Raw genomic sequence first — 14,022 nt, 5'->3', positions numbered from 1 at the left:
GATTTAATGCACTCCCAAAGGCGTAAGGATATCATGCACAATCAAATGAGATCCACAGCAAGAACTGTATCAAAACATTAATTTGGCTTCTATATGCAAATAATTCGATCCTTGCCGTGCCTACCAATCAAGTGTGAAATCAAAAGTAAGTACATCTTTCTGTATTTGCTTATTTTTGAACATGTCCGTGAGCAAGCCCCACTATACTTATGTAACAATTTAATATACATAAAAACCCCACAACTGAGTTTCGCCACCTGTGATGAGATGGGATGTGATAAGATCAGCGTGACTGGGGGAAGTCTCACAGCCTCTTTCAAGTGAGCACACTGTCTGATTCACTATCACCCCTGCTATCAAGTCAAAGCCAAAGGGTAAGCAGAGCTGCACTGTATTTTGTTGGTTGCCTACATAAGCTTTGGCTTAGGATCAGCAGCACAAACTTCCTCAGTGAAGGTGTCAACATGGTGGCAGGAAGTACAGTGAGAGACGAGCTTAATTCATCCTGTGACAACGCTCATATCTCAAAACACTCATATGTCTCATCATTGCAGCAAGACAATAAACAGTGTGTATGAATATTTGAGAAAAGAACCAACAAAGACCGACTTAAAAAAAAAACATAGAATGGGTCCATTTTGTTTTACTGTCTCTGAACGGTTCATCTGCTCCATTAACATTAAGTGCTAACTGGCATTATTGTTTAGAAATATGGTCCTGTAAAAAATTTTTTAATGATCACCTTAAATGAAATTGCTTTAAGGAGCGTCGTAAACAAGTTTTAACAATAACACAAACAACATGCTTTATAACGGGTGCCGAACCTACGGCAGGTGGGCATCTGATCCAAAAACCCTCAGAGGAACTATTATTAAAAAAAAACACACACACACAAGCTCTTAATGCATAACAAACAAAATATGCAACAAACATTTATTTATTCTTTCCATACATTTACTATGCTCCTTACAAAAGCTGCTCATTACAAACGCTTTCAATAACTGCAACCAAAAGTGGCAGCCACAAAGGCGCACTTCCCGCGGCTTTGCCCATATTTGCACTTCCTGTGTAATTACTCGGCTGAAAGCGAATTCATCTGTCATGCTGTCAGGGAGACAGGTATCAACTGCTGTGATGAGTGTGACGTCAGTAATCCCGCAATAACCATGTTGAAACGGCTCTGGGTTGCAAGGCAGCTTTGATTTTTAATTTCATTTTTTAATAATCTCCGTCGCTGGAATCCCCAAAGGTGAACTCTGATTCATGATTACATTTGCACTCATTTCTGTTTAGCTTTCGTGACCTAGCGAAAACAAGGTACTTTTTTATCATTTCAATTAGTCTTTAGTTTTAAATTATTGTCTGATGTCCCATCACTCAGTCGAAGAATACAAAGACTAAACAAAAGCCCCACTGCCACGCTGTCCACTGCTGGATGCATTTCCACATCTAACACAGCTAGAGAGACCCTCATTAGGGCCGGCCCATAATTAAACCTGGATTAGCATACTGGGACAAGGACACACACAATGGTTTGTTTCATCGTAGAGGGATCACAGCACTCTGCCTGGGCGGGATCATTAAAAGCATACAGCCCGTTCGCAGGGCCAAAATATAGAGATTTGCTTACCAGAATCAACAAGTTGGAAAAGAAGGTTTCAATAATTATTTATTTGCCTACAGTTGAAATTTCAGCCCCGGCCATCAGGTGGATGTTCTCTCTGTCTCCCAGACTGGCAACAGAAAAGGCTTGATCCCTTCTGAGGCTCTGCTTTTTCTTGTAAAGATTTAAAAACAAATAAAAGATCCTAAAAACAAATTCTAACGTGAACAGGGAGCATGTGAAGGGAGGCCAGAATTAGAGTTAAGTGCTCCCTCTTATGAGCTCCAGTTTAGAGATGGCGATGCTTGAGGGAGGATTGGCTGACCCTAAAATTAAGTGCAAGACTGCCTTCCGCATAGCAGTAAAAAGAAATACCATGTTTGATTAAGATGGAAGCCAGGGGAAGCAAATGCAAAGAAAACAGCAGGGGCCCCAACATTGAACCTTGAGGAACGCCATATGACAGTGGTGCAGAGAAAAGAAAATAATGATTTCAAAGAAATGTTGTTTTACCTCACTGTAGTTAACAATTCAACTCTACACTCTACTAAAAAATGGGAGGGGAAAAAAAGGGAGGAAAAAATGACTGGAAAGCGATGCACCCATGTGTAGGGATGTGTAATTTAACCTTGCCCCCTTTGCAGCACCGTGACGCCCCGCAGGCTCCAGTTCCGAGCTTCTTCCATCCCATAATCGTGCCCTCGAACAGTGACGGTAATGAGGTGGTGATTCTCCTCCATGACTGACACTGATAGTAAAGATGATTTTTTTTTTTATGACCTCTTATTATAGATGGCGTGAAACGAGAGCGAGGCGGAAGATTGGTGAGGCATTCTGTGGGTGACATTTGACAAAGGTCATGGATGAGATTCAAACATGCATAACGGACGGCACACCCCACCCCTGGGGCCCGCAGGCGGAGGTGATTTCAGTCAAATTATGTGACAGCTGTTTTCAAGCATCCTGTAATCATTGTTCATTATGTTCAAGTGGATGAAAAGGAAACTGGGTTCACTTTCACTTCTAGTATCTTCTGAGGGGCAGTAGAAGAGTACATGGAGGGAAAACATTAAGATAACGGTACATGAAAAATAATCACTATTTACAGTACAGAGATGTAAATATGAATAGCTGCAACATTAGTCTGTAGTATTGTAAATAGTTAAATATAGGTATCAATAAATGAGCTTTAGATCGGCCGTATGCCATTCACACAGATGTCAATAGCAAATATGTATATGATGCTAAAAAACACAAAACCGCATCCACTTTATCCAGCGACAATCAGAATCTATTCAGACAACACACGCAAATTGTAGTACTTGATTTGGAGCCCTCAAAATATGGTTTAATCATTCGTGCCAAGATGTTCGCGTCAGATTGTTCAGAGTGGGCAGCTCTCATGCAGGCTCTGTGATTTTGTCTGTGTCGCCAACTTCTCTGCAGAAAGGCTGCTGCTGCATGCTGGGTCACCAACTGGCGACGGCATCCATGGGCAGAGATGCAACAGACCCCCCCCCCACCAATACAACGACATCTCATGAATGAATGAATGAATGAACGAGTATTTCGACCAGTCATTTAACTCATTCACTGCCATTTACGGCTATAGACGTAAAAAAATAATTTAACTATTTCTATTAGTTTAACATTTTTTCCCCACTTTTGTTAACAAGAGTATGAAAACCTAGAAAAAAATATTGTACATTTAGAACAGATATAAAATGTGTGATTAATTGTGAGTTAACTAGTGAAGTCATGCGATTGATTACGATAAAAAAATGTAATCGCCTGATGCCCCTAATTTTTCATATTCTTTTCTTTTCTTTTTAAATTGCGTCAGCCGATTAATTTTTTTTAATTGTAATTAATCGCATGATTTCAATCGTTAACTCACGATTAATCCTAAATGTAATATCTGTTCTAAATGTACAAAACAATTCTAGGGTTAACAAAAGTGGAAAATATGTTAAACGAATAGAAATAGTTCAAATGAATTCTTGACGCCTATAGCCGTCAATGGCAGTGAATAAGTAAAAAAAAAAAAAAAAAAACACAGCCCGAAAAGGCATAGGCTGAAACTTTTGCTTATTTTCGCCTATACCCTTTTGACCAGATTACCCAATTCAAAAAAAATAACTCAAACGTCACACAGAAATAATAATTTTGTTACATAAAACATCAACCTTATTTACTTGAAGATTCATTTTAATTTAAACATCTAATCCCACAAGCTGTGGCATTTACTGGCTATATCATGTATGCTAATTATCTGGAGGTGAGGAATATTCGTGTCATCATCAGGTATAGGGCAGCAACCTGCGCTTGACATGTGTTTCTAAATGTCTCTCAAGTTGGTCCGTCATCACTTGAGGCTTTTTGGGCGACATCTGCTCCTGTGCACACATCGACATGCGCACAGTAGCACAAAAACCCCTGTTATGATTTTGGCGTGCTGAAAGACATGTGCTCATTATGATAATCTAGTCAGTGTGGATGCATTTTTAGCAGATCATATTTTATGTTTTTGGGACAACGTGTGTTAGAATTACAGGATTGACTGTACTTGCCAAACAAAAATAAGTCAGGTCAAATCATTAGAGGAAGGGCTGCAGGGCAGATTGCAACATCAAAGTAAAATTATTTAAAAATAAAAAAATTCAACACTGATGAATTTTCACAAGATTAGATGTGAGCTGGATGTTATCTTGTAAAATATCCACCATCCAACCACTTTATATTGCACTTGTCTTTGTCAGTTGCAAGTAAGCTATTCAAGGTGACTTTTGGGAGAGAGGCAAAGCCCGCCCACCAAAAAAAAAATAATAATTTTACAGCTGTCTATAGATGCCAAAAGTGCCAGTTCACGTTCCCATGCAGTCTGTTTGTTACACAGTAAAATATGTAGAGTGAATTTTACTCTAAACATAAACGTATATTTGGTCCCACTTGTAAAATTTACACTTGCAGGATGGCAACGAAAAAAAAGTCACTCAAGGGTTGAGGAACAAAGCCAATCTACTCCCTGAGCCATGCTGCTCCTACTGTGTGTCGTCGCTCGGGTCAGATGGAAACAACAGTAGGAGCGGCATAGATCAGGTGGTAGTCTCCCAAACTGAATCATGAGTTGGTTCCTCAACCTAGTCAAACTAAACTAGTCAAATTTCGTTAAAATCCTTTGAAAATTTGCTTGCAGTATCTGAATGAAAAATCTTTAATAGGTTTTTTCGTGATAGGCAAATTCTCTCATACACATTAAAAGTACTTGGGAGTAATATTTGACTCTCTTCCAAGTGTAAATTTTACTCTTTTAATGTTTAGAGTGGGACCAAATATTTGCTTATATTTAGAGTAAAATTTACCCTACAGAATTTACTGTGCACTATGACTCTTATTGACTTCTTTATGAATTCATCGTCCGATATAGATTTGTAGACAAGATTAATTTGTTTTAGTCCTTTATGACTTTGTCAAATTAGTATTTTTAATTCGTCCACGTGTAAAAAAAATTTTTTTTTTCTTCTTCAGATTACTCCTGCTCCTCGAAACTTGGCTCTTCCACACTCCGCCTCACAAAACTTGATCCTTGACAAAAAAAATGATGGAAAAGCACCAATTTTCTATTAGCCACTGTTTTGGCCAGAGCACAAAAACAGCAAACAAGCAAGTTTTTGAGTTGATAATGAAAAAATAAACAAAAAACCCAAATAAAATAACACTTTAAAATACTGTAGTAGCAATGCAGGGGAACACTGCGTTCATTCCCACAATTGTACGCAGTCAAGTTCTCAAAGCACTTTTAGCTTTGACTTTAAATCCCGGACAATTTACTCATGGAGTGTGAATTTAAAAATAGCATTTCTAAAATTGTACACTGCATGCCCATGAGCACAACCACAGTAGTACAAACACTAAAGGCGTACACAAGCACACTCCTGTGGAAAGTGTCATGAGCCGTTCAGCTTCTATTTATTCTCGTTCCTTTTTATGGAGAATTCGATCGTGCTTTTTCTCTCTCAACCGAGGCTCTCCGCATTTAGAGAGTCTATTTGCGTCTACTTCTCTCCGCCGTTGCCTCCGCCGTGCCCCGAAGAGGGCTGAGAAAACCCGCTGGAGTGGGCCTCACTTCTCTACCTGGCTTGCGGCGCGTATAAGCACGCCGGTAAAGTGGACCAGAGCTGAGGTTCGACATCCTGAAATGATGTTAGGGCTCAACCTCAAATGGGCTGTCAGATCTGACTTCAGCTATCCACTGTATAAAGAGTTGAAACTGTATGACACGGATATTAGTTCAGCTATGATGCTTTGGATTGTATGCTAGCATTAAAACACAATAAGTGGACTTAAATCTGTGTGGTTAATAATAGTTTTAAAAACATGGGGGTAGAAATACGGTATGTAAATATGTGAATTGTGGGGCTCCACTGCAACTGCACTCATATAATTCTCTTTCTTTTAGGTTTAGTTTGACAATAAACTTCAAGTGGGAGTGGTGATAAACAGCTCAAAGTGTCTTTTTTGAAGAATCAGCCAAACTGCTGCTCCTTAATTGTGAAGTGAGTTAAGTTGAGATATAAGACTTGTAACTCAAAGCAAAAAAAATAAAATCATCTGCGCAACTATGGAGGACCAAAACTGCCCAAATTAAAAATAAATAAATGACTAAAATAAATAAATGACTAAAAGTGAAAATAAAAACGGATATAAAAATATAATTCAAAATCTTTATACAAAAAATAAATATAAATGTAAATAAAAACAACAAAATATATATATCCCTAAATATATAGATAAAAGTAAAAATAAAAATAAAAAACAGGATTCAAAATATAAAAACAAATACAAAAAATAAATGTCAAAATAAAAAATACATGTTTAAATAGAATTAAATATCAATCAGTCAACAAAAACATTTAACAACCCAAGACACGCTTAGGACCGCCCCCTCATTAAAATAAATTTTCGACCTGACAGAGCATCTTCAGCATGAAATAAATAAATGTGAGAGCAGAGCGTTTTTATTTATTGATGGATATTAATACTATATATACATTTGTGTATTTTTTTTTATCTCGTTTTTTTTTTTTTTACTTTTCTTTCTTTATTTATATATATATAAAAAAAATTATATATATATATATATATTTTTTTTTTGTCTTTAATTTTTTTATTGTATTTTTATAACTGTTTTTATTTTCAGTTTTAGTCATTTATTTATTTATAATTTTGGCAGTTTTGGTCCTCCATACGCAACAGCTCATACCTTTAAAAAAAAAAAAAGTCATTCAGAGCCTATCTCAAGGCACCGCTGTATTTTTATTATTCTATTCCACTTCCTCTTACATCTTAAATGCTGCCCCCCCTCCCCCCTTTGAGTCATACTAATTGTCATCTAAATTTGGATTTCTTCATAGGCAAAGTTGAAGTTAATGGTTCATGTCGTGCTCCTCGAAGGGATTTTAATGTGCTAAATGCAGCAATGGGATAATTTTGTTCATGAAGCACAAAATTTCATAGTCACACGTGCCGTTAAAGTGGCCGCGGGGGTGTTTTCAACAGGCTTTGTGAAAAGAAATGTTCTGCTGTTTATCTGGAGACGGACCTACTCCAATTTGTTTGGATTTACAATAGTTAGATAACAAAAAATAGAACTCCTAATCTTGGCATCAACAGATGAGTGAGTGGTCAGCGCATATACGCCTTACACTTCGAGGTTGAAGGTTTGAACATTTCTTCCGGTACTCTGCGCCGGCTTCCTCCCACATTCCAAAAGAATGTATGTTAGCTTGACTGAAGACACTAAATTGCAGGTGTGAATGGGTAGATCTATTAATCCATTACAAGAACAAATCGTCAACATCATGGACACATTCATATTCTGGTTCAATTACATCTGGTATTTAAGGTCATCGTGAGACAAAGATGACACTTAACTGAAAAAGCTGACTATTGTGAGTTGCGTCAGCTAAAGATGAAAATTAAGTGTTCGCAAACAATGTACATTTATAGTTGTTGACATCTGACATTACAGTTTTAGCAGTAACTATGCCATAAAATAGACTGGTGTTATTTGATATTTGAGGTTAAAAAAAAAAAGTGTGTAAGTGAAGTCAAGAAAGGCAGCCTTTTTGTTGTTGTTGTGAAATCCAGAAATGTTCTTTTTATTTGGGTTAAAGTGGTGTCTTATTTTAAGAAGAAGTTATTTATTCTTAAACCTTATAACGCATTTCCAATCAAGTACTGTATTGGCAAAAGGGGTTGTCATGTTTATGTTAAGCAGGGAAAATAAAGCATTAAAAAAATAATACGTGTTATTTTTTTTAATGCTCTATTTTTTTTAAACACACCATCAGGAGAGAGAAAAAAAGTCATGCTGACATTTTTTTGCAACATATTTTAGGCCAACACCTGGAAGTGTAACCAATTGGAAACACAATAAAACTAAAACGATTGGAGCATGCAATATGATCCACATTTTAAAAAGCTGTGCACCCAATTTGGAGGTTTCATGTTTTTGTCCTCTTAAAATCTTAAGGCTCCTAATAAATGAACGTTGAGTTGACATTATTGAATCATTGTGGAACATTTTAATCCTCGCAGCAATTTCTCTGGCGACAAGGACAATGGCGTCCTCTAGTGCTGTAATGCACTCAGTAACAGTTCCGTGAAGTTTGCAGTGTTTGTCATTTTTAAGTGTCGGGTTCTCTCCCTTCAACCATTCTCTGAAGCTCGAGAAGTGTGGTGTACTTATTCAGTCTTTCATCTCATTTGAAATGTTGTTCCTGCCCGTGCCCAAAACGTACTCATCACATAATGCAATAACATCAACATATATATTGTGATCATTTATTACAGTTAATGTGACATTTGCCCTCTCAACACGACGTTTAGCGTAGATTCCAAACATAAGAGACAGTAAGACGAAGTGCAGTACTACGTCGCTGCAAACCACAACAATAAATGTATTGTTACTTTTAACACCTTTATGACAACGTCAATCAAAACATAGCATTGTTTTCATTGGCGCCTATCCCAGTTGCCGTGGGGTGAAAAGCGGCTCCACCCTGGACTAATCACTTGTCAATCACAATCATACTCAATCATACAAACATAATACATTTTCTTGATGCAGTTATACCTTGACCTACATGTGCTCCAGTCCAGCTTTAAATAATAATAATAATAATAATAATAATAAGACACACAAATACAAAATGAGAACACTCGCAAGGAGCTGCCGTGTAGGCCACAAATTAACTCAACTTCACTTCCTGATTTCACTTACCAGGCCACTCCCCTCAAAGGCACACATTCAACACAGATACTACAGTACAGTGCCAACCAGTTTATTTGTTCACATCTGCCTTTTATTATTTATTTATTATAGTGCTATTTTTTTCTTGATTAAAATGGCAATAAAAAGGACATTAGGAAATAAATAAATGTGCTTTTGGGGGACTTGAATAGATTCATGCATTTCAATCCTTTTCAGTGGAGAAAATGTAATATAATAGTTCACAAGTGACCCTGTTTAAAAAATAAATTGCTGACCAAAACAGCAGCACTTACCAACTGTATTGCATGCTGCTGAAGGTTGCTGTGAACTCTTTAAAAAGTGACGGTGCATATTAATGAACATTTACTCCTAAATATGCCAATATACCAGCCCAGTCACATTCTTTACCAGTAAAAAAAAAAAAATGGTGCATTTTTTTGGGAGGAGAAAAGGAAACAATAGTAACAATATAGTATAAAAATTGTTAACATTTACAGGGTTTCCGCCAGTGTTTTATTAACCTGGCAGCCCCTGACAAAACACACAATGTTAAAAGCAAAAACTATTTAATATTTTATTTCAATCTACATTTCACTTTTTTCTTTTTATCTCTCTGCGTGAATGATTCGCAGCACGAGGCCCAAGCGGTGGGAGCCACCGAGCAAAAGGGTCCCAGGAATGTACGCACGCTAATCCCAGAGAGGGACATAAGATGTTTTAGCAGAGCTCCTCTGGTCCACATGAGTGGTCCCGGCATCCGACGCTCCTGCAAACTCCGGAACCGGATAAAGAGAGGCCGACGCCTGTTTGCATAGCAGCAGACTTTCACACTGACGAGAGCAAGTCAACTAAATAATCGACAACAATGCCGGCAGAGGCGCTTACAGCCTTTCCTGTCCCCATGGTATGCTAAGACATCACTAGATGTTAAGAGCACGCTGTTAAGCCACGCGAAAAGCGGGACGTGTGATTAACCCTTTATTGGGTAGGGAACCTTGTTTTGTTTTGTTTTATGTACAGGTCACATCATTAGGTACACCTGCACCATCAAATGAAATGAAGAGTGTGACCTCAGTTTTGTTGTCGTTTTTTTTTTTTTTTTGCTGTACTAGCATACAGTGTAATTGCACATCCACGACAGTAGGTGGCAGTGGCGCTCTCATTGCCAGAGAGTGTGCAAGGTGTACCTGCAACAATTTTATGATACTCCATCCATCCATTTTCTTAACCGCTTGTCCTCACAAGGGTCGCCGGGGTTGCTGGAGCCTATCCAAGCTGGCTTTGGGTACACCCTGAACTGGTTGCCAGCCAAATGCAGGCCAATTTTATGATACTATTTATAGTAATTGTGGAGAGTTGGGAGTGGCGGGATGAGGTGCGGGGTCAAATATTGTTCTTCCTGCTTGGGGGGGGGGTCATTACAAAAAAAATATTGATAACCACTGCATTAAATGTCAATATGTCCGTCAATTTGGCTTTGAGAGTGCAGCGGCTCTTTTGAGGACGTGGTGGGAAGCATCCGGTGCGTTTGGAGCGGGCGGGGGAGGCTCAGCGTAGCATGCGCTGAGTGGATGTGAAGGCCGTCTGACTCAGCAGCTCCTCTGCTGTCTGTGTGCTCGCTCCAGCGTCTTTATCCCCGCTGACGGGACACTGCCTCGGGGCCCGCGAACACACCTCGCGGCCAGCCCCAAATCCTCCCAGACTGAAATCTGGATTTGTCTCATTGATCCAGATGTTTGCACCTCCTTTCCTTTCCATCATAGCTAAAGTGAATGATGGGAGAATAAGCGGGGGGGGGGGGGGGGGGGGGGGTCAGTGGACCAGTGGTTAAAAAGTCAAAAATCAAAAAAACAACATGTAGATTTGACCTTTATAGACTAAGAATCATTTGGGCGCTGTACTTGTAATGAGGGGATTAGTCACGAGGCAGTTTACTTCATCTGTTCATCTGTCTATGCCAGTGACGTATAGTGACAGGCAGAACCATAAAATGCTCTTCCACTACAATTAACCTGTTTATCCACCTGTTGGGAGTCAACACGAAGCTGTAATAATAGCTTTGCGTTCAACTAAACGGGGCCACAATTCACACTATGTGTTAAGCACAATTGCGAGAACATTGAGATGAGATGACATCACTGTCGGGCGGAACCCTCGTGTCTCCCACAAAAATGGTGTCCTGGTCATGGCATTATCATTCTTCTGGGCTGTGATTGGCATTGAACACTTTTACTTTCGTTTTAATCCCTGTGACCGCCTTCAAGGCTTCTGTTTGTGAACCCAGAAGGCGGATCTCAACCATTCTCGAGAAGAGGACCTGACTGCATGTGCGTGCCAGACAGTTGCCAGACCTAAGTACAATATAGCACGAATTGTAATGTGGTATGCGGGTGTGTTTGTGCCCATGGCTTTATAAAGCTACGAGGCACAAACAGGTTCTGAGAGCAACGAGTTCTTGTCACCCACTCGCCTTTTCGGGCTTACTCACTGGAGCTGCTCTGATGGATCTCCACACATGCACAGGCTAGTCCCGCAGTCAAGGCAACCACAATGACGGCCCCCTCTGTTGGCCTGTGAATGCGGTAAACCTGCATTCCCGCACCTGCCTCGGGCGCTCATTGCTATGCTCCAAAGGGGGAACGGGGTGGGGTGGGGAGGAAACAGTGCAGGATGAACAGGGGACTTCAACCCCCAAAAAAGGGGAAAAGAGAACGGACATAGCGAGGAGGGAGTGCATACCACAGGGGCAGACAGGACAATCCTTGCCTTCACGCACATTCTCGTCCAAATGTTCTCCAGAGATGAGCATATGTTCTTGTGTGTGTGTGGGGGGGGGGGGGGGGGGGGCAGATTGCATGCCTCTGCCTGCACCTGTATATTACATACAAATGACATGTACTGTATACTGTCTGGATGTACTGTATACGTGTGCTTCATAAAGCTGAATAACATGTATGAACAATATTTATATACATGTTGTGAGATAAAGGTACAAAACATAAGAAAATTATGTTTGAAATAATAAAAAAATATATATAGATGTATTTTTTATCATTTTCACAATTTATTTATTTTTTGTCCGTATGTGCAATACCGTATATAGAAAATTATTTTTACATTATAAATTTTTTTATGTACACAAGGAATTTGACATTTGGCCGTAGAAGTCTGACTAGTTTTGTGACAGTACTATATTTACTGTACACAGGATGTGTGAAAACGTCTAAATAACGAAAACTGAGTAGTATCATTTACGGAGCTATTTCATTAAAATGTTTTTCACCATTTCAGTTTCTCAATTTTTTTGGGGTGTGACTAAAAAAGTGCCTAGTGACGTATTTGAGTCCCCACTCCCGCAGAATATAAGTTGAACGCCTTGTATGCGCTACTATGAGTTACTAAGCTATTATTGCTAGGCCCGTAGCAGTTAGCTAGCTAGTTAGGCTATGCCTCGGCGATGCTACAAAAACGCATCTTCCCTCGATTCAGCAATTTATACAACAGCTGGGTTTCGTTATTTAAATTCACAAGCAGCTAGGTGACACTGTGGGCGAGCCCGCGATTTATCCGCCAGCTGAGAGGAACCATGTTAGCTGGCAAGCTAACTGCCGCTAGCTTCTCAAGCCGGTGGGCTGAATTCCAGTCACTGGAGGCTTTAAGCAGATAGCCGGATATATTTTCAGGTCTCAAAAAGGGCTATGTAGACATAGGAGAGTTGTGAAAACTATAACTATCCTAAAATTAACTTTTCACGATTTTGAAGCCTCATTTTATTATTTTGTAATCATTCAAATTTGGCAGCATTGTTAACATTTTGAATGTTCTATTTTTTAGCATTTATTTGTTATGCAGGGACTTTAAAGGTAAAATTAAAACACAGGACACTACAATTTCGCTGAAAATAAAAAAATTACAATAAATTCTCACCAAGAACTATTTAGAACAAATTGAATCGCAATCTGCTGACCATTATTACTTTAGCTAATGCTAAATGCTATCTTGGGCGACCGTTCAACAGCATTAAACAAGCCAATGCACTCACCATTATCCAACCTTTTAAGCTCAGTCCCGGCAGCTAAAGAGTAAAGCATTTCCCATGATTCTTAGACACGGCAGCAGGAATTAGTTCTAGTTCTGGTAGGACGAAAACATGCCTGCTAGCGGATGAGAATGAGAACGCAAATCAAATGTGAAAGTAAATAGGGAGAAATTTAACAGTTAAATTATTTTGTAATTGGTTTATCGTATGAATTGCTATGACAACTGTATGATTGATATATACATGGCCAAAACAATTGGCTTGCTGACTGAACAAAACAGAACAAAAAAACAAGGCTCAAACGGGACTGTCCCGTTTAAACGGAGATGTCTGGTCACCCTAATCAAAGGTAAAGTAAACTACACCTGAAATGTACTAATTCTTTCACGTACCACTGGTGGTATGCATACCCTTAGAAAATGTTGATTCACTGCCATGACGACAATATAAATATGCAGATGTACACATTGTAAAGAGTTCAGAAGTTCTAGAAGTATGCGTCCAGTCCAGCGCGGCTGGCGCACATGACACAAGTTCTCTGAAAACGACTCGCATGTGTTTACACTTGCAAACTGCCTTCGAGGCACAAAAGCAAGCATTTCCCGTGACATCTTTTCCTGTGACGCCGAGCTCCACCTTCCTTAAGCTCGCGCTTAAGCGAAATAATGCCGACAACGTGGCTATAATATTGCATATGCGTGCAACCCGGGCCTCTTCCTGTCCCTCCGCGTGGGCCTAGGAAAGCAAAAGAGCGGTCAGGACGAGAGAGAGGTCTCAAACCGTCGGAATACCGGAGGAGCTGACAGGTATGCGCATATTGGAATTTGCACGTCAGCACGCACACCTGCGAGGAAAACACCCGCTGAGCCGACTGGCTCGCATGTGTCAGGCTGACAGGGATTGAGGAACTTTTTTTTTTTTTTTTTTTGTGGACATTATGTGGGCAGGTTGGATGACCCTCTCGACCAATGGTGTGGAGAAGACTGCCTTACATAGGAGCCAGGCGGGGCCTCGCTGGAATAAAACTCCTGAGTGGGGTGTGTCTCCAAAAAGTTTGTCGGCAGTCAAACTGTAAAGAGCAGCAGCCTTTTTTTTTTTCAAAAG

This window comes from Leptonotus elevatus, chromosome 3 (genome assembly GCF_054856555.1).
Source record: "Leptonotus elevatus isolate MCC_2025b chromosome 3, RoL_Lele_1.0, whole genome shotgun sequence".
NCBI lineage: Eukaryota > Metazoa > Chordata > Actinopteri > Syngnathiformes > Syngnathidae > Leptonotus > Leptonotus elevatus.
The sequence above is the reverse complement of the archived record's forward strand: the minus strand, read 5'-3'. Positions refer to the sequence as shown.